This window comes from Balaenoptera ricei, chromosome 1 (assembly GCF_028023285.1).
Source record: "Balaenoptera ricei isolate mBalRic1 chromosome 1, mBalRic1.hap2, whole genome shotgun sequence".
In the NCBI taxonomy this organism is placed as follows: domain Eukaryota; kingdom Metazoa; phylum Chordata; class Mammalia; order Artiodactyla; family Balaenopteridae; genus Balaenoptera; species Balaenoptera ricei.
The window spans coordinates 37,434,122-37,457,190 of NC_082639.1; the positions used below are offsets into that span (position 1 = coordinate 37,434,122).

General features: G+C 36.3%; 1 protein-coding gene and 1 pseudogene across 1 annotated transcript in view; one reads left to right on the forward strand and one right to left on the reverse strand.

Moving 5' to 3' along the window:
• The window catches only part of LOC132347077 (ubiquitin-conjugating enzyme E2 K-like), a 36,057-nt pseudogene extending 34,183 nt beyond the window's left edge, over positions 1 to 1,874 (forward strand).
• Positions 1 to 23,069, reverse strand: part of ZSWIM5 (zinc finger SWIM-type containing 5) — a 252,624-nt gene that overhangs the window by 221,868 nt on the left and 7,687 nt on the right. The gene's annotated exons all lie outside the window — the stretch shown is intronic.

Sequence of the window (23,069 nt, forward strand, 5' to 3'; positions counted from 1 at the left end):
CTATATATAAAATCTCTGTCTGAATTTTCTTATTTATGGACAGGAAAGGAAAAATAATTTCAGTATATAATGTTTTCACTTAATTGATTTGTTTTGCCCTTCTCAATCACTATTTTGGACTTAAGTGATTCATTTTATTTTTCACTATGCATAATTGAATATAGCATAATGATTAAGATTTTGGACACAGGTACCAGACTGCCTTGGTTCTAACCTCAGCTCTGCCACTTAACTAGTTATGTGACCTTGGACAAATTCTTATGTGGGAATCATGTCCTCATCCATAAAATCGGAATAATAAAATACACACCTCAAAAAGACTATTGTAAGAATGAAATAAGTTAAAACATGTTAAACATTTAGCACAGTGCTAGCACAGTAAATGTTCACTATATATGTATTAGCTATTAATATTATTGTTGCCACTGTTATGCAGAATAAGTGATATATTATTGGTACACTAAATAACAATATTTACAAAGCTTTAAAAATCATAAGACTGTAATTTATACAACCAAGAAAGATATAATTTTTTTAAAACTCAAAACTTTAGCTTGTCATTTGAATAATAACCAAGTATCCTTTAAAATAAATGATGAGGGACTTCCCTGGTGGCACAGTGGTTAGGACTCCGTGCTCCCAATGGAGGGGGTCTGGGTTCGATCCCTGGTCAGGGAACTAGATCCTACATGCATGCCACAACTAAGGAGCCTGTGAGCCGCAACTAAGGAGCCCACCTGCCGCAACTAAGGAACGCACATGCTGCCACCAAGGGAGCCGGTGAGCCGCAACTAAGACCCAGCACAACCAAATAAATAAATAAATAAATAATTTTTAAAAAATAAATGATGAGTTATACATGTTTGTACTATTGATAATTTAACCTTTAAAATGAACATGAAATAAAACTAAAATATTCGTTTTGATGAAGCCAGCTAATAACTGGGTTTGCAGTACCAAAGTGAATTTATTTAATCCATGGAGGTTGGGAATCTGAGAAACTTGAAGTGGAGTTTGGAGAAGGTGCAGGTTTAGGTGACGACAAAATCAAGGGTATGATTATGGGGATAAGAGCTTACAGTCTATTAATATTTGTCGGGAACAGAGGCAGTCCTAATCCTATCCCCTTGCTCTTCTACAAGAATTGAGAAGAAATGTACAAAGATGACAAATTAGGCAACAGTCTCTCATCAACCACAGATAGCTGTTGATATTAACATCCTTTTAATCAAATCAGGATCTTTACGAGCAAAAATCAAATTAAAGTAGATCTTGTAGATGAGAATTTTACAGAATTAAGAGGAGAAATAGCAGGACCTCCAGACACACCATATGAAGGAGGAAGATATCAACTAGAGATTAAAATACCAGAAACATATCCATTTAATCCCCCTAAGATCCGTTTTATCACTAAAATATGGCATCCTAATATTAGTTCCATCACAGGGGCTACTTGTTTGGATATCCTGAAAGATCAATGGGCAGCAGCAATGACTCTCGGCACGGTATTATTGTCATTGCAAGCAGTACTGGCAGCTGCAGAACCAGATGATCCACAAGATGCAGTAGTAGCAAATCAGTACAAACAAAATTCCAAAATGTTCAAATAGACACCTCGACTTTGGGCACATGTGTATGCTGGAGCACCAGTTTCTAGTCCAGAATACACCAAAAAAATAGAAAACCTATGTGCTATGGGCTTTGATAGGAATGTGGTAATAGTGGCCTTGTCTTCAGAATCATGAGATGTAGAGACTGCAACAGAATTGCTTCTGAGTAACTGAGACATAGAGCTGCTGATATAGTCAAGCTTGCCCCTTCTTGAGGAGCATCAACATCTGTTATTTTTAGGATTCTGCGTAGATTTCTTTTAAGCTGGCATTCTTGCCTAATGATGTTATCTAGGCACCACTGGAGACTGAAAAAAATCCCTGCTCTGTAAATAAAGCTAATTAAACGTCTGTAAATTTAAAAAGGGGAAATACTTTAATTTTTTTCTTACTTAATATTGTAAAAATTCTTTGAGCTAAGCTAAAACCATGGAAAAAACATGCTACTTTAGTGTTTAGCAGTGTACCAAGACTAGCAAGAGTTTGCTTAAGGATTTCGTTGAATAATTAAGATAATATTTTGAGTGTGTCAGGGCCATTCAAATTATTGGTGTTGCATCACAGCTACCTTAACTGTTTTTAACATGGATCCTCTGTGGCTGTGAATTTACTTGCATGCTTGTACCTGACTTCTTAGGATGGGTAGCTGAAAAGACTACCATTTTAAGCATTTGAGAATTCTTAAATATGAGATTATTCAGAATTGAAGATGGTGACCTATTCAGAGCCTTTTTGTCCTTGTCAACATATTGGGACACCATATCTGTTTTTCCCCTCTTACCACACACAGCTAATATTCTAATAGTAAATTTCTCTATATTTGGTGGGGAAATGTGCTGAGGGACAGTATCCCTTGCTCCATTTTTAGGTCATCCATTTGGAATGTTTTGTCACAATTCTTCACTCTTAAAACTTTCGTATATAAGTAATAATGTAAAACTGGAGCTGCCAATTTTGTTTCTCTTGCAAAAACAGTAAATACTTGATGTTGCAGTATTCCCAGATTTAATGAAAGAACCCAGCTTAATTTTTCAGTGAATTTAACATCTTTCTATTTTTAAACTGATGAAATTTTTCTTTGACAACTTGCAAGGATGAAATCAACTGTTTCAAGTTTTTTAAGCCTAAGTTTGGCTTTATAAGAGATTGCTTTATTGGATCCTTTAAAAGTCACTCTTGCTTGCATTTCCCCCTATTGACACATGAAAGCTGTGTTGGTATTTTACTCTACATACTTCAAATGCACATAGAAATAGAAGTGTGCTATAAATCTACCTTTCATTATGATGTTTCTGATAATAAGAGAATTGAAAAGTTTACCTTCTCTTGTACATAGTCAGACTTTCTAAACATTTCCTTCTAAGTTCAAAAGTTTGAAAATTATTAGTTTTGCAAGCTCAAACACTAATGTGACCATTTTATGAAGGGTGAAATGGATTTGTGTAGGCTGTTCTACACATAGAAACACAGTTCTTATTAAATATTCAGGGCCAATGCAAAAATAACAAAAATGTAATGGAATCAGAATGAATTAAAGTAAGGCTGTATATTGAAAGTCATATTATAAAAGGTTTGCCTTCTTCAAGCGTTACTTATCCTAAATTATAATGGTGAAGTGTTTGGAAAATAGTTTTGAACCATAAATTCAGCATAATTTCATTTGACTTCTCAATAATCTTAGAAGCAATAAAAGAACCATTATTAAATATATTGTAATGTTAAGACGTGGTGGTTCTTCCAAAAACTTGTAAGGCTTTCCTAATGAATAATAAACTCTTGTAGTTGATCTTATTGCATACTAAACACAAGTTGCTGGTTTTTTCCCCTATATGTTTGCTTAAGTATAAATTTCTTTATACAATCACCTCCTTTTGTTGTAGTTACTTTCTAAAGATGCCAAAGGAAACAAGATTTTTCTTATTTATATTAAATAGCTAAAACCATGTACTTTTCTTTATATTTTTGAAGGGTGGAATTGTGTGAAAATGTGGACAGTTTTGTTCCATTGTTGGTTAGAATTAATTTTTTTTTTTAGTGGCAGGTGGCTTGGTAATATTAGTAATATTTGGATTATTTTAAATATCAAACACCTCTACCCAGTTTACTATTTGCCTATATTATCAGGGTATATTTAATTGTCCTGTGGTTTGACAAATGAGAGAGAAAGAACTGAGAAGTTACTAAGGGTCAAGCATTATATACTTTGCTCTTGGAGGCAGCTATACCTTGCCTATGACTTTTATGCATATTAGCCCCTTAGGGTTTATGCATCTAACTACAATTCAACATCCCTAATGCCCAGGAAATTGAAAAGTACAATTTTTCATTTCAAAAATTTACCTCATTTACATTTAATGTGATAATCTCTTTCTTTTTCTGGTACATTTCCTACTGTCACCTTCTGTAGTTCTGTTTGTTTGTTTTTGTTTTTTTCCTATTTTACTACAGGTAGATTTATTTCCCAAACATAGAAATAAAGGCAATTGCTTTTTTCTGTGGTCTTCAAAAAAAAAAAAAAAAAAACTAAAATATTAAAAATGACTCTTATTCAAATAACTTTGGAGATTTGAAATGTTAAGCTAAGAAACAAAAAATATTCTCTTAAACAGCTCTAAGTAAATAGGTAATATGGAAGCACTCATTATTAAATAAAGTTCATATGAGATTAATATCGTATTTATTCCTTTTATTTTGAAACAATCTCAAACTTGCAAAATAGGTGCAAGTACAATTCAAATAATTTTTTGGAGGGGGGAATATTTCCTAATTTTTTTCCAACTTCATTGAAGTATGATTGACAAATAAAAATTGTATATATTTAGGTTGTACAACATGATTTTTTAAGTTATACAATGTGATGATTTAATATACATATACATTGTGAAATGCTTACCACAATCAAGTTAATTAAAATATCCATCACTTCACATAGTACCATTTGTGCCTGTGTGTGTATGTGTATGTATGGTAAGAAGATCTACTTAAGATCTACTCTCTTAGCAAATTCCAGCATACAATACAGTATTATTAACTATAATCATTATGCTATATATTAGATCCTTAAAACTTATTCATCTTACAACTGAAAGTTTGTACCCCTTGACCAACATCTCCCTGCTCTCTCACTCCCTAGCCCCTGGCAACCACCATTCTACTCTCTGGTTCTATGAGTCTGACGTTTTTAGATTCCCAAATAATCTATGGGCCATCTAAGTTGCTGGGCTCTAACACTCCCTTTTAGGCTGCTGCCACTTGGTGCTGCTACGTTCCCTCTTTCCCTGTCTAACTTCCTTTTCTCTCTTGCTTCACGAAGGTTTGGACTGAATTTTTCAGGAAAGTAAGGCAGAAGAGAGAAAAGGTTAAGGGTTCAGAGACTAGAGAGAAGAGTAAAGAGGAAGAGCAAGTATTTTATTATATCTTACAATAAGCTATTTTGCTATACTACGACTCTTTATGCTCCCAAAACCTATCTTGAAAATAGAAAATAAATAGTACAGAAAAATAATAGGAAAGAAAAAAGAATATGATACCGAAAAAGAAAGATCGTTTTTCTTAAATGTACTTAATCTTTGTTCTTACTTTATTTTAAGCTTCCAGCCATTAAGAGTTGTCACAGATTATAACAAGGCTATGAACTATGGCCAATCCCTTTTTCTCATCTTGTAATTGAAAGAAACCACATCACATACCCAGGGAATTTAAGGTATTTAAGTTTGGAGGCTATGCAGAACAGCAACAGCAATAGCGAAATTCCTATAATCCTACAATCCCTACAACCCAAACTGTAAAATCAATAATGGTTAAAATTAGAGAAGGATATGCAAAATATACCTTTAATAGCAAAACATTTCCCAGTTCTGAACTTGTTAAATGAGAAATGGGAGCCAGACGATATTCTCCATGCCCTTTCTATAAGGCAATTCAGGGAGATTGAGCAATCAGTTGCCACTTGATAGCAAATGGTAACCAGCTCTATACACACCTTCATATTACTTCTCCCTCATATCCTGTCTCACTCCCTTTACTTTCACTCTTGCTTCCCTAGGATTGCATTCTCTAATAACATAATTTAATAGCACATTAAAAAGGCTTTCCAAGTTCAATGTAAAGCAGGAAATCTCCCTTAGTCCAATACATTCTATGGCACAAACAACACTGAGTTTTGTGACTTGCAAAAATAAGGACCACAGGTTCCAGATTGGAAAGGAAGAAGAAAAATTATCTCTATTGACAGAATAAATGAGTTCAACAAAGTTAGAGGTACAAGATCAATATACGAAAATCAATTGTATTTAAATACAGCAGAAATGAACTGTCTGGAAATGAAATTCAGAAAACAATTCCATTTATGATAGTATATAAATGAATAAAATACTTAGGAGTAGTCAACCAAGCAAGTAGAGAATTTGCACTTAGAAAACTACAAAATATTGTTGAAAGAAATTAAAGAGGATGTAATAAATAAGATAATACCCCAAGACATTGTTAAAATGGTATGGTAGACAAAATAATGCCCCCCCCAAAAAAAGTCCACGTCCTGATTCTCTGAATTTGGCAAAAGAGACTTTGCAGATGTAATTAAATCAAGGTTCTTGTGATATAGAGATTCCCTGGATTATCTGAATAAGCCCAATGTAATCACAGGGTCCTTTATAAGAGGGAGGCAAGGGGACCTGGTGGCGCAGCGGTTAAGAATCTGCCTGTCAATGCAGGGGACACAGGTTTGAGCCCTGGTCCAGCAAGATCCCACATGCCACGAAGCAACTAAGCCCGTGTGCCACAACTACTGAGACTGCACTCTAGAGCCCGTAAGCCGCAACTAAGCCCATGTGCCATAACTACTGAAGCCCGCACGCCCTAGAGCCCGTGAGCCACAACTACTGTGCCCACTGGCTGCAACTACTGAAGCCCGCGGGCCCTGGAGACCGTGCTCTGCAACAAGAGAAGCCACCACAATGAGAAGCATGCACACTGCAATGAAGAGTAGCCCCACTCACCGCAACTAGACAAAGCCCACGTGCAGCAACAAAGACCCAACGCAACCAAAAATAAATTAATTAATTAATTTTTAAAAAAAGAGGGAGGCAAGGGGCTTAAGGTCAGAGAGAGAAAATGTGACAATGGAAGCAGAGGTTGGAGTGATAGGCTATGAAAATGGAGGAAGGAGCCATGAGACACAAAATGTAGATGTGGCTTCTAGAAGCTGGAAAAAGGCATGGAAAGAGATTTTCCCCTAGAACCTCCAGATGGAACAAAGCTCTGCCAAAAACTTGAGTTTTGCCCAGAAAGACCCATTTCAGATTTCTGACTACCAGAACTATAAGATATTAAATATGTGTTGTTTTAAGCCACCAAGTTCGTGGTGCTTGTTACAGCAGCAATAGAAAACTAATACAAATGGCAATACTAATTTGTACAAATAAACCTACAAATTCAATGCAATCCCTATCAAAATTCCAGCTGGCTTTTTTGCAAAAATTGACAAGCTGATCCTAAAATTAGTACAGAAACTCAAGGGAACCAGAATAGCCAAAACAATCTTGAAAAAGAAGAACAACAGTAATCAAAACAATATGGTACTGGCATAAAAACAGACCTACAGACCAATGGAAATCAAAAGCCCAGAAAATCAAAACCCCATGCATATATGGTCAACTAATATTGATATTTGAAAAGGGAGCCAAGAAAACTCAATGGGAAAAATAGTTTATATTTACTGATAGTTTCTTCAATAAATGGTGTTGGGAAAACTGGATATCCACATGCACAAGAAAAATTGAACCCCTATCTTATACCACTCACAAAAATTAACTCAAAAAGAATTAAACTTAAGAATCTGCCTGCCAATGCAGGGGACACGGGTTTGAGCCCTGGTCCGGGAAGATCCCACATGCCGCAGAGCAACTAAACCTGTGCACCACAACTACTGAGCCTGTGCTCTAGAGCCTGGGTGCCCCAACTACTGAGCCCACGTGCCACAACTACTGAAGCCTGCGTGCCTAGAGCCTGTGCTCTGCAACAAGAGGAGCCACCGCAGTGAGAAGCCAGCACACCACAACGAAGAGTAGCCCCTGCTTGCCACAACTAGAGAAAGCCCACGCACAGCAATGAAGACCCATCGCAGCCAAAAATAAATAAATAAATATTTTTTTTTAATTTAAAAAAAAAAAAGAATTAAACTTAAGATCTAAAACTGTAAAACTCCTAGAAGAAAATAGGGGAAAGGCTCCCTGACCTGAGTCTTGGCAATGATTTTTTGGATATGACACCAAAAGCACAAGCAACAAAAGCAAAAATAAACAAGTGGAACTATACCAAATTAAAAACCTTCTGTACAGCTAAAGAAATAATCAACAAAATGAAAAGGCAAACTATGGAATGGGAGAAAATATTTGCAAACCATATATTGGATAAGGGGTTAATATCCAAAATGTGTAAGGAACTAATACAACTCAATAGCAAAAATACAAACAATCTGATTAAAAAATGGGTGGAGGACTCGAATAAACATTTTTCTAAAGAAGACATACAAATGGCCAACAAGTACATGAAAAGGTGTTCAATGTCATCAGGGAAATGCAAATCAAAACCACAATGAGATATCACCTCCCACCTGTTAGAATGGCTATTATCAAAAAAAGAGATAACAAATGCTGTCCAGGATGTGGAGAAAAGGGAACCATGGTGCATTGTTGGCAGGAATGTAAACTGGTATAGCCACTATGAGAAAACAATATGAAAGTTCCTCAAAAAATTAAAATCTGAACTACCATATGATCCAGCAATCCCACTTCTGGGTACATATTTAAAGGAGTGAAATCACTATCTCGAAGAGATATCAGCACTCCCATGTTTACTGTAGCATTATTTATAATAGCCAAGACATGGAAACAACCTAAGTGTCCATCAAGGGATGAACAGATAAAGAAAATGTGGGGTGTGTGTGTGTCTGTGTGTGTGTGTGCCTGTGTGTGTGTATTATTCAGTCATAAAAAAGAAGGAAATCCTGCCATTTGTGACAACATGGATGGACCTTGAGGGCATTATGCTAAGTGAAATAAGTCAGACAGAAAAAGACAAATACTGTATGATCTCATTTATATGTGGAATCTAAAAACATCAAACTCATAGAAACAGAGAATAGAATGGTGGTTGCCAAGGGCTGAGTGGTGGGGGAAAAGGGGATATGTTAGTCAAACTTTCAGTTATAAGGTGAGTAAGTTCCAGGAATCTAATGTACAGCATGATGACTATAGTTAACAATACTGTACTATATACTTGAAAGTTGCACATACCACAATGTTCATTGCAGCTCTATTTACAATAGCCAGGGCATGGAAGCAACCTAAGTGTCCATCAACAGATGAATGGATAAAGAATATGTGGCACATATGTACAATGGAATATTATTCAGCCATAAAAAGAAACGAAAATTGAGTTATTTGTAGTGAGGTGGATGGACCTAGAGTCTGTCATACAGAGTGAAGTCAGAAAGAGAAAAACAAATACCATATGCTAACACATATATATGGAATCTAAAAAAAAAAAAAAAATGGTCATGAGGAACCTAGGGGCAGGACATTCTCTACACAGACGTAGAGAATGGACTTGAGGACACGGGGAGGGGGAAGGGTAAGCTGGGATGAAGTGAGAGAGTGGCATGGACATATATACACTACCAAATGTAAAATAGATAGCTAGTGGGAAGCAGCCACATAGCACAGGGAGATCAGCTCGGTGCTCTGTGACCACCTAGAGGGGTGGGATAGGGAGGGTGAGAAGGAAACGCAAGAGGGAGGGGATATGGGGATATATGTATATGTATAGCTGATTCACTTTGTTATAAAGCAGAAACTAACACACCATTGTAAAGCAATTATACTCCAATAAAGATGTTAAAAAAAAAAAGAAAGTTGCTGTGAGAAAGGGCTTTAACGTTCTCACCATAAAAACAACAAAATGGTAATTATGTGAGGTGAAGGATGTGTTAACTAACCTTATCATGGTAAACACTTCACAATATATACGTGTATCAAATCATCACATCATATACCTTAAACTTGTATAATGTTATATGTCAATTATCTCAAAAAAGCTGGGAAAAGAAAGAAAAAAAAGAACAAAGTTCAAAACTCACTTTCCAATTTCACACTTTCCAACTTCAAAACTTACTACAGAGCAATACAAATCAAAATAGTGTGATATTGACATAAGTACACACATATAGATCGATCAACCAGAACAGAGAGTCCAGAAATAAATTTAATTAATTTTCAATTAACTTTCAACAAGAGTGCCAAGACCATTCATTGGGGAAAGAATAGTCATTTAAACAAATTATGCTGGGACAACTGGATAATGACATGCAAAAGAATGAAGTTGAAGACATTTCTGATACCATATACAAAAATCAACTCAAAATGGAACATAGAAGTACAAGAGCTAAAACTATAAAACTCATAGAAGAAAACATAGGAGTAAATCTTCATGTTCTTGTGCTAGGCAATGTTTTCTTAGAAATGTTATCAAGAAAACAAGCAACAAAGAAAAAAATAAACTGTACTTCATCAAAACTAAAAACTTTTGTGCTTCAAAGGTTATGACCGATAAAGTGAAAAGACAGTCCACAAAGTGTAAGAATATGTTTGCAAATCATAAATGTGATAAGAGACTACTATCTAGAATAAATAAAGAACACTTACAACTCAGCAATAAAAAGACAACCCAACTTAAAAATGGGCAAAGGATATGAATAGTCATTTCTCCAAAGAAGATACACAAATGACCAATAAGCACATGAAAAGATGCTCAATATCATTAGTCATCAGAGAATTGCAAATCAAAATCAACCATAATGAAATACTTCTTCACTCCCACTAGGATGGCAATAATAAAAAAGATAGATAATAACAATTGTTGGCAAGCATGCAGAGAAATTGAAATCCTTATACATTGCTGGGGGGATTATAAAATGGTGTAGCCACTTTGGAAAATAGTTTGGCAGTTCCTCAAAAGGTTAAACATAGAGTTATCATATGACCCAACAATTCTATTCCCAAAAGAAATGAAAACATATGTCCACACAAAAGTTTGTACATGAATGTTCATCGCAGCATTATTCTTAACGAAAAGGGAAACTACACAGAAGTCCAACAACTAAGGAATGGATAAACAAAATGTAGTATATACATACAATGGAATATTATTCAGCCATAACATGGAATGGAGTACTGATGTGTGCAACAACACAGATGAACCTTGAAAAATTATGCTAAGTGAAAGAAGCCAGTCACAAAAGACTATATGTTATATGATTCCATTTATTTGAAATGTCCAGAATAGGCATAGAGACAGAAATTAGTGGTTGCTTAGGGTTAGAGGGGATGATAGGATTGGGTAGTGCTATTAAAGGGTATAGAGTTTCTTTTTTTTTTTTTAAGATTTATTATTTATTTATTTATTTTATTTATTTTTGGCTGCGTCGGGTCTTAGTTGCGGCATGGGGGATCTTCGTTGAGGCATGCGGGATCTTTCCTTGTGGTGTGCAGGCTCTTTGTTGTGGCGCGCAGGCTTCTCTCTAGCTGTGGCATGCAGGTTTTCTTCTCTAGTTGTGGCGTGCAGGCTCCAGGGTGCATGGGCTCTGTAGTTGCAGTGCACAGGTTCCAGAGCACATGGGCTCTGTAGTTTGCAGCACGCAGGCGCTCTAGTTGAGGCGCGCAACCTCAGCAGTTGTGGCTTGCAGGCTTACTTGCCCCGCAGCATGTGGGATCTTAGTTCCCTGACCAGGGATCAAACCCACTTCCCCTGCATTGTAAGGCAGATTCTTTACCACTGGACCATCAGGGAAGTCCCGAGGGTTTCTTTTAAGATGATAAAAATGTTCTAAAATCGACTGTGGTGATGGCTACCCATATCTGTGAATATACCCCTGGGTATATGGGTGAGTTGTATGGTATGTGAATTATATCTTACCAAAAGTGTTAAGAAAAAAAGGAAGGGAGGAAGGAAGGAAGAAGGAAGGAAGGAAGGAAGGAAGGAAGGAAGGAAGGAAGGAAGGAAGGAAGGAGGAAGGAAGGAAGGAAGGAAGGAAGGAAGGAAGGAAGGAAGTCTGCTAAGAGAGCCCCCCAGTTCCAAAATACTAAGTCTCTTCTTCAGGGACACTGCCAACACTCTCACCTTCAAGGCCTCATCAGGCAGCCTTGGCTTCAGAGCAGAAGGAAGGTTCCTTACTAAAACCTCCCAGCAATGCTAACTTGTCTTGATGGTTTGCTAAATGACATAATTATCACATGGCTACATAACTGCAGTAAGTTAAAATCCAACTCCTTCTCAGTTTTTCAGTTCTGATCTCTAAGTGAGTAGGTAATGGGGAGAAAGTGCTAAAAAACCACTCACTACTAACTAAAGTTCTAAATAAAACTATACTAAAATACTACAAATAAAAACATAAGATTTTGGATAAGGAACTTCTTTTGTTGCTAATTATCCTGATGATATATTAATAATATTTGCAAGGGACAACACAAGAGGTGACAATCTACAAACCTCTGCAATTAGCATTCCCATCATGTATCAAAGAAACATTAATAAAGCAGATTCAACAAGGTTATATTTGATCTTTAAAACCCAAATAATAGATCTGATTTTAATGTCACATAAATATAATGTGCTACGTTAGCAACATATGGTGTTTATGAAATTAAGCAGATTTACCAACACAAAGAAAAGTAACATCAGGAAGTAGATGACATTTAGCATCAAGGTTATCACTGAAGCATCTCTTGATACTCCCCCTTGCCCAATGTTGACAGTAAATGAACAAGTATAGTGGCCAAGACCTAAAAAGGGCATGGTAACTAGGCTCAGACTCCTCAGTCATGACAGTCACCCCATCTGGTAAGCCACCTAAACAGGAAAAGATTCTAGCCAAGAATCTAGACTGGAAATTAGTGGAGGGAGACAGTGAATATCAGTTGTTATCTGGAGACTAGCTGTAGTGGAAGAGGTTGTAATTCATCTGCTAATCTCACTCTTGTAAATTCCCCACATTTCATAAGAGACCAAACAGAATGTTACAGAATTTGTTCCCACATGGGGTGAAATTACTATATGAAATGAATCCAAGAGGCACAAGGAATACAGTGACCAGATACTCCCTTCAAGACCAAGGCATTCATTCCTCTGTCAAGAGAGTTGGCTGCTAGCAGCTCACGGCCAAGTCCTCCTCCACAAACTGCCCTCAACCAAAGTATCATGGGTTGCGTTCTCTAAAAGCACACACTGAGAGGGAATTTGGGATGCAAGATGCTTATTAGAAATCAATACCTGTGAAGGAAAGGCAACAGAAGCAGGCTGAGAAGAGGAAGAAGTCAAACTGTAATGCAGGCCTGACAACCAGGTACAGTTCCCTGGAGCAAGTACTGCCTGTCAAAAATAGCTAGACCTTTATACCCCCACCTTGCTCAGCCGTTTGCAAGCTGCCCCTAGAAGACTGTGATCTCAGGTGAAGCAGCTCTCTGTAGCTGAGGCCGACCCTGAACCAGCTGACAGTTGAAAGCCATCTGCTTAAAGCACTTTCTGCAACTGGGAAGGAGAACTGTGTAGTTCCATCTCTTCCACAGAAAGAAACTACCCCACCCAAGGTTACGCCCTCAGGTCAGCCCACATCTAATTCCAGACAGCCCTGAAGTGTCATCCAAGCTCCAGAGTTCCCAAAAGGACTGACTAAAGTCTCTGTTGCAACTGCATCAGTTGAATCTCTCTGCCCTCCTAATCTTGCTTCCCTCGCTCCATTACAAGTATTGTTCTTAATAAACTTTCTGCAGGCAAATCTCCATCTCAGAGTCTATTTCCCAGGGAACATAACCTAAAAAATCTGATTCCATAGGAAAATTCGATAAAGAGGTAGCTATGATCTACTCTATTCAGTAACCTCATAGGATATTATTTCAGCTAGTGCAAATCATTAAAACTTAGCTGTCTATGGCACAATAATGTCAAGGCATCATTCTGTTAAAACAAAAAAAAAGGAACTTAGCAGCATTTAGATAAGTAGCAAAACAGAATAAATATATAAAAGATGACAAAATTGAAGTATTCAGTAGAAATAGCAAATAGTAGATCTGTGTTAACCTTTAAGAAAATAAAGTAACTATCCTATTCATAACCTGAAATGGGTAGAATAAAAATGGTTAATGAATCACATCCACCCATATTATACACATCAAGGCTCAAAGGCAATAGAGGAACTTATTGCAGGATTTTTATCAAATTAAGCAGATTCTTCTGCATAAATTAGTGGTTCCTGAACTTATTTGAGTTATGGATCCCTTTGAGTATCAAATGAAAGTTATATACTGTCTTCTCTGAAAAATGTCCATATGCATTTGTAAAATCTGAAAATAATTTCAGGAGTTCCTGGATCCCTGAAAGCCATTTACAGGTGCCAGGTTAAGAACCCCTTACCTAAATCACGTTTATAAAGGTAAAATGATATCTGTCCAACACATGTTAACTTAAAAGACAAAGATGCTGACCAAAATGCAGCTGAATAAATCATATTGTCTTTAACTTATTTTAATTACATTATTATATAAGGAATATGTAAATAGGTTCTCACTATAAAATAATTAAAACAATACAGATTAAATTTCCTCTTGGTCACCCCTATTCCCCTTTCTCTTCACAGAGATTATTTATCAGTTTGACGTAAATCCTTTCAGACTTTTCCAGTGCTTTTTCAAAAACGTACTACCTATTAAAATGTGGAGAATCATTTTGGACACACTATGTTAAGAACTAGCATTTAAAAAGAACAAAGGATAGGGACTTCCCTGGTGGTGCAGTGGTTAAGAATCCGCCTACTAATGCAGGGAACACGGGTTCAAGCCCTGGTCCGGGAAGATCCCACATACCACGGAGCAACTAAGCCCGTGTGCCACAACTACTGAGCCCATGCGCCACAACTACTGAAGCCCACACGCCTAGAGTCCGTGTTCCACAACAAGAGAAGCCACCGCAATGAGAAGCCCGCGCACCGCAACAAAGAGCAGCCCCTGCTCGCCGCAACTAGAGAAAGCCCGTGCACAGCAACGAAGACCCAACACAGCCAAAAATAAATTAATAAAATAAATAAATTTATTTTTTAAAATTACTCAAATAAATAAATAAAAAGAACGAAGGATAGATATTAGTGGTTTTCCTAATAGCAAATGCAGTGCTGCTAAGATTAATGACTTTTTCATATAACTCTTTCCTATAACCACTCTATCCATTTTTTTCAATTTGACCCACAATTTCCAAATCTAGTTTGGAAAAAGCTAGTGTATAAATCAATCAATAGAGCAACATTTAAACCTGGAGAGCTTGTCAAAGAAACAGATTCCTGAGCCCCATTCCAATTTTAGTTAACTAGAATTTACAAGGGTAGAGCCCCAGAATGTATTTTACCAAAGTTCCTCAAGTGATGTGAGTAAAATATAAAGCAGCAGTGTTGGGAATCACTATTATGAAAATCATAGAAATTAAAAAGATAATGGTTTCAATTCATTTCCACAAAGACCTCTTAAAAGTCCATTATGAATTCTACTAGGTATTGTGCTGGATGCTGAATATATTGTAGGATACAGTCCTTGCCCTAGAAGTGCTTACAGACTGGAAGAGAAAATCATACTTAATAATAAATAATTATAACACAAGCTGAAAGTAGAAAGTGCTGTCTGTCCCCTAACTAAAATGTATGCTCCATGAAAGCGGGAATTCTGTTTTATTCACTGCCATATCTCCAAGCGTCTAGACGAGAGCTTAACACATAATAGGTACTTAATAAACAATTGCTGAATAATGCATAGGACTAAAATGGAAGGTTTAATTTCAACTAAGTAGATAAGGAAAAGGCACTTTTAAGAACAGATGTATAGACTGTTAAGAGGCAGGGAAGGTTAAAACAAAGAGAATTAATATTCATAGTACTACCCTACAATGTGTAAGAAATTCCAAGTTGACTTTGAATACATTATCTCATTTAACTATGATATAAACATTCTGAGATGGTATTGTGTCTCCATTTTAGAGATAAAGAAACTGAGGCACAGAAGGGTTAAGTAACTTGTCACAGCTAGAAAGTAGCAGAACTGAAATTTGAACCCCAGTCTCTAATAATAAGGCTTAGGAATTTAGACCTCATTTCCTAAGAAAAAAGAATGTCTTTGAAGTTTTTTTTTTTCCTATTTGGAATATTTGCTTTTTAAATAACAGCTTTATTGTGATGTAATTCATATATCACAAAACTCACTCTTTTAAAGTGTACAATTCAGTGGTATTTAGTATATTCACAGATTTGTGCAATCATCACCATTATCTAATATTAGAACATTTCATCACCCAAAAAAGAAACCCCATACCCATCAGCAATTACTTTCCCTACCGCCAGGTCCTGAAAACCACGAATCTACTTTCTGTCTTTAGGATTTGCCTATTCTGGACATTTCATATAAACTGAATCATATGACATGTAGCCTTTTTTAAAACTTTTTTTCTTGTGGTAAAATATAAATAAGATGTACTCTTTACCCGTTTTAAGCATACAGTTCAGTGACATTAAGTACATTCACACTGCTGTGCAACCATCACCATTATCCATCTCTAGAACTTTTTCTTTTTTTTATAAATTTATTTATTTTATTTTATTTATTTTTGGCTGCGTTGGGTCTTCGTTGCTGCGCGCGGGCTTTCTCTAGCTGCAGCGAGCAGGGGCTACTCTTCGTTGCGGTGTGCGGACTCCTCACTGCGGTGTCTCCTCTTATTGCGAAGCACGGGCTCTAGGTGCGCGGGCTTCAGTAGTTGTGGCACGCAGGCTCAGTAGTTGTGGCTTGCGGGCTCTAGAACGCAGGCTCAGTAGTTTTGGCACATGGGCTTAGTTGCTCCGCAGCATGTAGGATCTTCCCAGACCAGGAATCAAACCTGTGTCCCCTGCATTGGCAGGCGGATTCTTAACCACTGCACCACCAGGGAAGTCCCTAGAACTTTTTCATTATCCCATAATAAAACTCTGTTTACCCCTTAAATAATAACTTTCCATTCCCCTCTCCCCCCAGCCTCTAGTAACCTCTATTTTACTTTCTGTCTCTTATGAATTTGCCTATTTTAGGTAGCTCATATAAGTGGAATCATACAATTTTTGACCTTTTGTGTCTGGCTTACTCCACTTAGCGTAATGTCCTCAAGGTTCATCCATGTTGTACCATGTATCAGAATTTCCTTCCTTTTTAAGGCTGAATAATAGTAAATTGTATGTATATACTAAATTTTGTCTATCCATTCATCTGTCGTTGGACACTTGGGTTGCTCGTGCCTTTTGGCAATTGTGACTACTGCTGCTATAATGTGGGTGTACAAATGTCTGTTCGAGTTCCTGCTTTCAAGTCTTTTGGCCACAGACCCAGAAGCGGAATTGCTGAATCCAGTAATTTTATGTTTAGTTTTTTGAGGAACTACCATAACATTTTCCACAGAAGCTGCACCATTTTATATTCCCATTAGTGATGCACAAGGGTTCCAATTTCTCCATATCCTTACCAACACTTGGTATTTTCTGTTTTTTTTTTTCTTTATAACAGACATCCTAATGGATATGAAGTGATGTCCCACTGTGGTTTTTTGCATTTTCCTAATGATTAGTGAGTGATGTTGAGCATCTTTTCACGTGCTTATTGGCCATTTGCATATCTTCTTTGTAGAAGTGTTTATTCAAGTCCTTTGACCATTTTTTAATCAGGTTGTTTGCTTTTTGTTGTTGAGTTGTAGGAGTTCTTTACATATTCTGAACATTAATCCCTTATCAGACATATTCATTTTGAGTGGCTATTAGGGTATCCATTTAGAAATATCTAGCAAGCAAATATACATGCTAATCTTGAATTCAAGAGGGAGAAACAACGATGTACACTTAACAGTCATAGTATTTGCACAGTGACATTTATAAAGTACTTTCATGTATATTAGTTTCTTTAGAATCTCACAAAAATCCTAACACTTGTACAGATGAGAAATCTCAGGCAGATCTCCAGACTACAAATCCCAAGATTAAGATTATTTGGAAGTGCGTCAGGGATCAAAGGGAAGAAGCTGGCCAAGCTGCCTGAGTTTGGGGCCCCATCCCAATTCCCAAAACATCTCAAATTTTTCTGCTGCAAAAACTGGAATATCATGTAAGATTTCAATTGAAAATAAGTAGAGTTGCTTGAAACAAATTTGAAACCATTACATTATATACTAACTTATGTTCTTAAAATAGTTATTGAAGCTATAGAAATAAATAAGATTGCTTAATTAGAAAACTTGGGGCAAGAAGGTAATCCTACTTTTGTGGGGTAAGAGAATAAAGAAGGAAGGTAGAAGGAAAACCAGAATGGTGAAGTAAAACAAAAATCTAGGAAGAAACATTTCAACAGGAAAGTTCAGAAGACTACAGAGAATGCTATACAGAGGTCATGACGGATGAGGACTGCAAAAAGGATACCGTGTCTGGCAATCATGAGGTCATTGGTGACCTTTAAGAGATCAATTTTAATATAGTGAGCGAAAGCAGAAGTCAGATTGAAAAGGCTTCAGAGGTGGCGAGAAGGTTAAAGAAGGAAAGGTAACAAATATGGAATACTCTCAACAATTCTGATACAAGAATAATAGTGAATGAATATTTACGTAATACCTGATAAGTGCTAGGCCCTGTTCTAAATACTTAACATATTAATTGATTTATACTCAAAACAATTCCTTTTGAGTATAAAACAAATGGACCATCATTCTGGTCCATTTATAGTTGAGGAAACTGAGACATAGTGAGGAGCCAGAATTCTGAGGCTATCTGCTGCATAGTCCCTGCATATATATGATAATATATAATATAATCACATATATATCATATGTCATATTATATAATATATATGATAATATAATATATAGTAGATAAATGCAAATATACCCGACAGTAAAGAGTACAATAATATTGAGTATAATCTATAAAAAACTGAATCACTCTGTTGTACACCTGAAACTATAAAATTCTAAATCATCTATACTTTAATTAAAAATAAAAATAATAATATAATATTGAGTGAGAGAAAAGATTAGCAAAAGTATTTTTTCACAAGAACCATAACATGGGGAAGGATTTTATACCACTAACATCAATGTATGTTGGTGATGCTTGACAGTCATGTCAGTTTACCAGGTGTTGATAGATTTAAGCAAAATAAAAACAGGCTGACTTTTACTGAATGTATTAATGTGGCAGGCTTCCATTCAATAAAACCATGAATGAATAGGGAAAAAATGTAATTATCTCCAAAGGCTTTCAAAGGCATAATACATTCTCCTGTTGCTTACAGAATGCAAGATAATGAATGGATGGATGGACCAAAATCTGTTTTACTGATTAGCTCTATCATATATTTGTACCTTTAAAAAGCAACAATTTTTTTTAAAAAGAAAAAAAGGATCCTATGAAGATATAACAAAGCTATTGTAAAGACAGAAATCTATAAAATTTATTCTGAAAAAAAAAAAGAATATCTGGCAGTATTTTTGTCATCTTCCTGCCTGCCAATGTTACCCCTTTGAATCAACTATAGGCTAGAGTATTATAGGGTAGAGAAATGCCAATATAGAAAGAATTTCATGAAGGGTCAATCTAACTTGTAAGCAATAAATAGTGTTTTCTATCTAATATTGCAATATTAGACATAATTTTTAAATTTCTTATAATTGGAATATTAAAATAGAGCAATTTATCCAGCTGTCCTCATTTCTCTAATCACTTTCTACCCTTTGCCTCCACAGTAACTACCGCTATCATTACAGAACACTGTGTTAAGTGCTATTTTAATGTGTATCCTATACTAAACTGTATACTCCTTAAATACAGAATTTATATTCTATTTTGCACAGAATATTTAAAAATGTTAAATATAAGTTTTATAAATGAATGGAGGAATGAACAAACATGAATAAAATTATATGTTGGCATTACATTTATACAAGTGTCTTTTGATGGCAAGAATTTATACATTTTTGCATAAGACCTTTCCAAAACACAGACACACATTTTAAGTAGCAAGAGAATAATTTTCCTTGAGATCCATTAATAAACCTAAAGATAGATAAAAGAAAATAGACTGAAGTAGAAAAGAAAGTTGACGTAGTCCATAGCACTTGTGTAATAAATATTACATAATGTTTTGACTGCCTATGATAAGTTTAAAAACACTGACAACACTAATAAAGGTGATCATTTTTCTAGAACAGTGTTTTCAAACCTTGGCTGCACATAAAACAACCTAGGAACTTTTTAAAAATTCTGAAGTTCAGTCCTCATTCTCAACAGATTCCTATTTAATTAATTCGGGGTGAGTCCTTGGCACTATTTTTTTTAAAATCTCCTCAGGTGATTTTAATGTGAAACCAAGACTGGAACCCACCACTCTTTCCTTTAAAATCAATTTTTGAGGCATAATTTACGTTCAATAAAATATACCAATTTTAAGTATACAATTAAGTTTTGACAAATGAATACAGCCATGTAACCACTACCATAATCACAACATAGAACATTTCCATTACCCAAAAAAGTTTCCTCATGCCCCACTTCCCTCTCCCCTAGCAACCACTGATTTACTTTCTGTCACTACAGCTTAAGGCTTTCTAAAATTTCATGTATATGGAATTGTATTGTATGTTCTCTTTTTGGTCTGTCTTCTTTTATTTAGGATAATGCTTTTAAGAATCATCCATGTTTTAGGCCATCAGTTTGTTCTTTTTTATTGCTGAACAGTATTCCACTATATGCATATACAACAATTTCTTTATCTATTCACCCATTTCATAGACATATGGGTTGTTTCCAGTTTAGGGCTATTCTGAATAAAGCTGTTCTGAATATTCAAGTACAAATCTTTATATGAACATATGTTTTCATTTCTTTAAAGTAGATACCTAGGAATAGGTTGCTGAATCTTATGATTAAGTGTATGATTAATTTTATAAGAAACTGTTTTCTGGGAATTCCCTGGTGGTGCAGTGGTTAAGAATCCGCCTGCCAATGCAGGGCACACGGGTTCGATCCCTGCTCTGGGAAGATCCCACATGCCACGGAGTAACTAAGCCCTTGCGCCACAACTACTGAGCCTGCACTCTAGAGCCTGTGAGCCACAACTACTGAAGCCCACGCGCCTAGAGCCGGTGCTCCGCAACAAGAGAAGCCACCGCAATGAGAAGCCTGCGCACTGCAACGAAGAGTAGCCCCTGCTCGCTGCAACCAGAGAAAAGCCCGCGCGCAGCAACGAAGACCCAACACAGCCAAAAAATAAAATAATAAAATAAATAAATTTTTTAAAAAAAGAAAGGAACTGTTTTCCAAAGTGGCTGTATCATTTTGCATTCCCACCAGCAATGTAAGAGAGTTCTAGTTGCTCCACATCCTTGTCAGTACTTGGTAGTGTCAGTCTTTTATTTTACACATCCTAGTGTGTGTATAGTATTTCCTTAGGTTTTAATTTGCATTTCCTTAAAGACTAAATAAATATAAAAACAACTGTTCTTAAGGTAAGAAAACCACCAGGGAGAGGGTACTTCATCTTTTGATTCAACAATGTATTTTTAAAGACGGTAACTATATTATACTGCCTTGCTTACCACATTCATCACTCCATTATAATGAGAAAGAAGCAAATGACCAAAAAAGCTTTTCAAAAGCAGGTTTCAGAGAATTTCTTAGGGTCAAGTACCCACTCAGTTTACAACTTCCCACCTACATAAAGATGGCAACATAATGCAGTTCTAGAAGCATAGGCTTTAGTGCCCAACTTGGGTTTGTATTCTAAGGTAGGGAAATACAAAGTATTTTGGAATGATTTCCACCCAAAATAAGTAAACAATTACTTACTGAGCTTTACACAAAACAAGTGGCTAAATGTTCAATGAATGAATCAAGAACTAGTTAATAATAACTTTCAGTGGTATTTTTTAATCTATATAATGTTTTAAAAATCAAAACAATGCAGAAATTACATCTTTATTTTATTTATATATCTTGCTAGTATATCTCCTAGGCTCCAGTTACATATAAATCAAGGAAGAGAGATTTCCATGCTACATAAATATTTTTTAAATTATACAACAGTTTACTCATTCATTCAATAAGCATGTACTGAGTACCAATTTATGGCATATCACATTATACATTCTAAGTGGGAGGACAATTTTTCTCAATACTGAGAACCTAAAATTAATCAGTTGGCTACATGTGATTATGAAAAGTATCAGAGTAATTTAGCATATGATAATATAATGCTAAAGCTAATGTTAAAATGAGTGTGATTTCCTTGGCATACCAGCTCCATGACAGGCTAAAAGTGGCCAAGAAGCATGCTGCCTATATCAGGGAAGAAATAAGCCTATAAATAAACCACAAGGTAGAAAATTCACATAAAAGTAATCTGGAATGGACTGCAGTCTATTTCTAATATCAAACACAATTCCGAACCATATTAACTTGGGATTTGGAAAAAGGTTAAGACATGGTTCATATGCTTTCAGGGTTACCTATTTCTTTTTTTTTTTTATATCTTTATTTTATTTCTTTACAAATTTAAGATGCATTGAAAAATAAACCAATAAAGAGAAATAAGAGGTCCAGAGCAGGGGCATCCCAGGCTGGGAGCAGGTGAGCCTGGCCACCATCAAGGCTAGCCCTTGTCCTGTCCCAGCCAGTTCGGGTTGGAAGATAACTGTCAGCCACTCTGTCAATACTAAAGCCCAAGTGGTGTCCAGGCAGGAGAGACCTGCTCCAGGCACCTCTGCCTCTCTCCTCAAGAACCCCCAGCTTGGAGAAGCAGTGTTTCCAGTAGGAGCTCAGAGTGGGAAATGGGCTGGCTCTGTGAGGTATTGCAAATTGATGATCAGATTCCCTACAGAACCATTCAGTGTTGGGGCCTCTCCAGCTGGAAAGAAGGCTGGTATCTCTCCCAGATCTTAATTTATTTTGTAACTCAGTTCCTAGACTTATTCATCTCTGACAATGTATCTCTATCCATGGGGTGATCACCAATCATTGCAGGAGAGAGAAAGAAGAGTGGAAGCAGAGAGGGAAAGCTAATCAACCACTCTGATATTGCTGACTTCCAGGCCCAAGAAGGACTGATCATTTTTCTCTCCACCACCTATGGTCTATACCCCAGCTCTTGTGCATGTGTACGTTTTATCCCTAATATAGGAAGTTGTTGCTAACAGAGAGCTGAATTAACAGCCCCTCCCCCTGTAGTAATCCTGGGATCCCCACTCCTTCCTGCCTGCCCCTCTCTTCTTGAAGGCTGGTCCAAAGGGACACATAAAATTGCCAGGGTCTGGGTGCCTCCAAATTCCCCAATACCAAATCACATAAAGTGAACTGAGAAACTACATGCA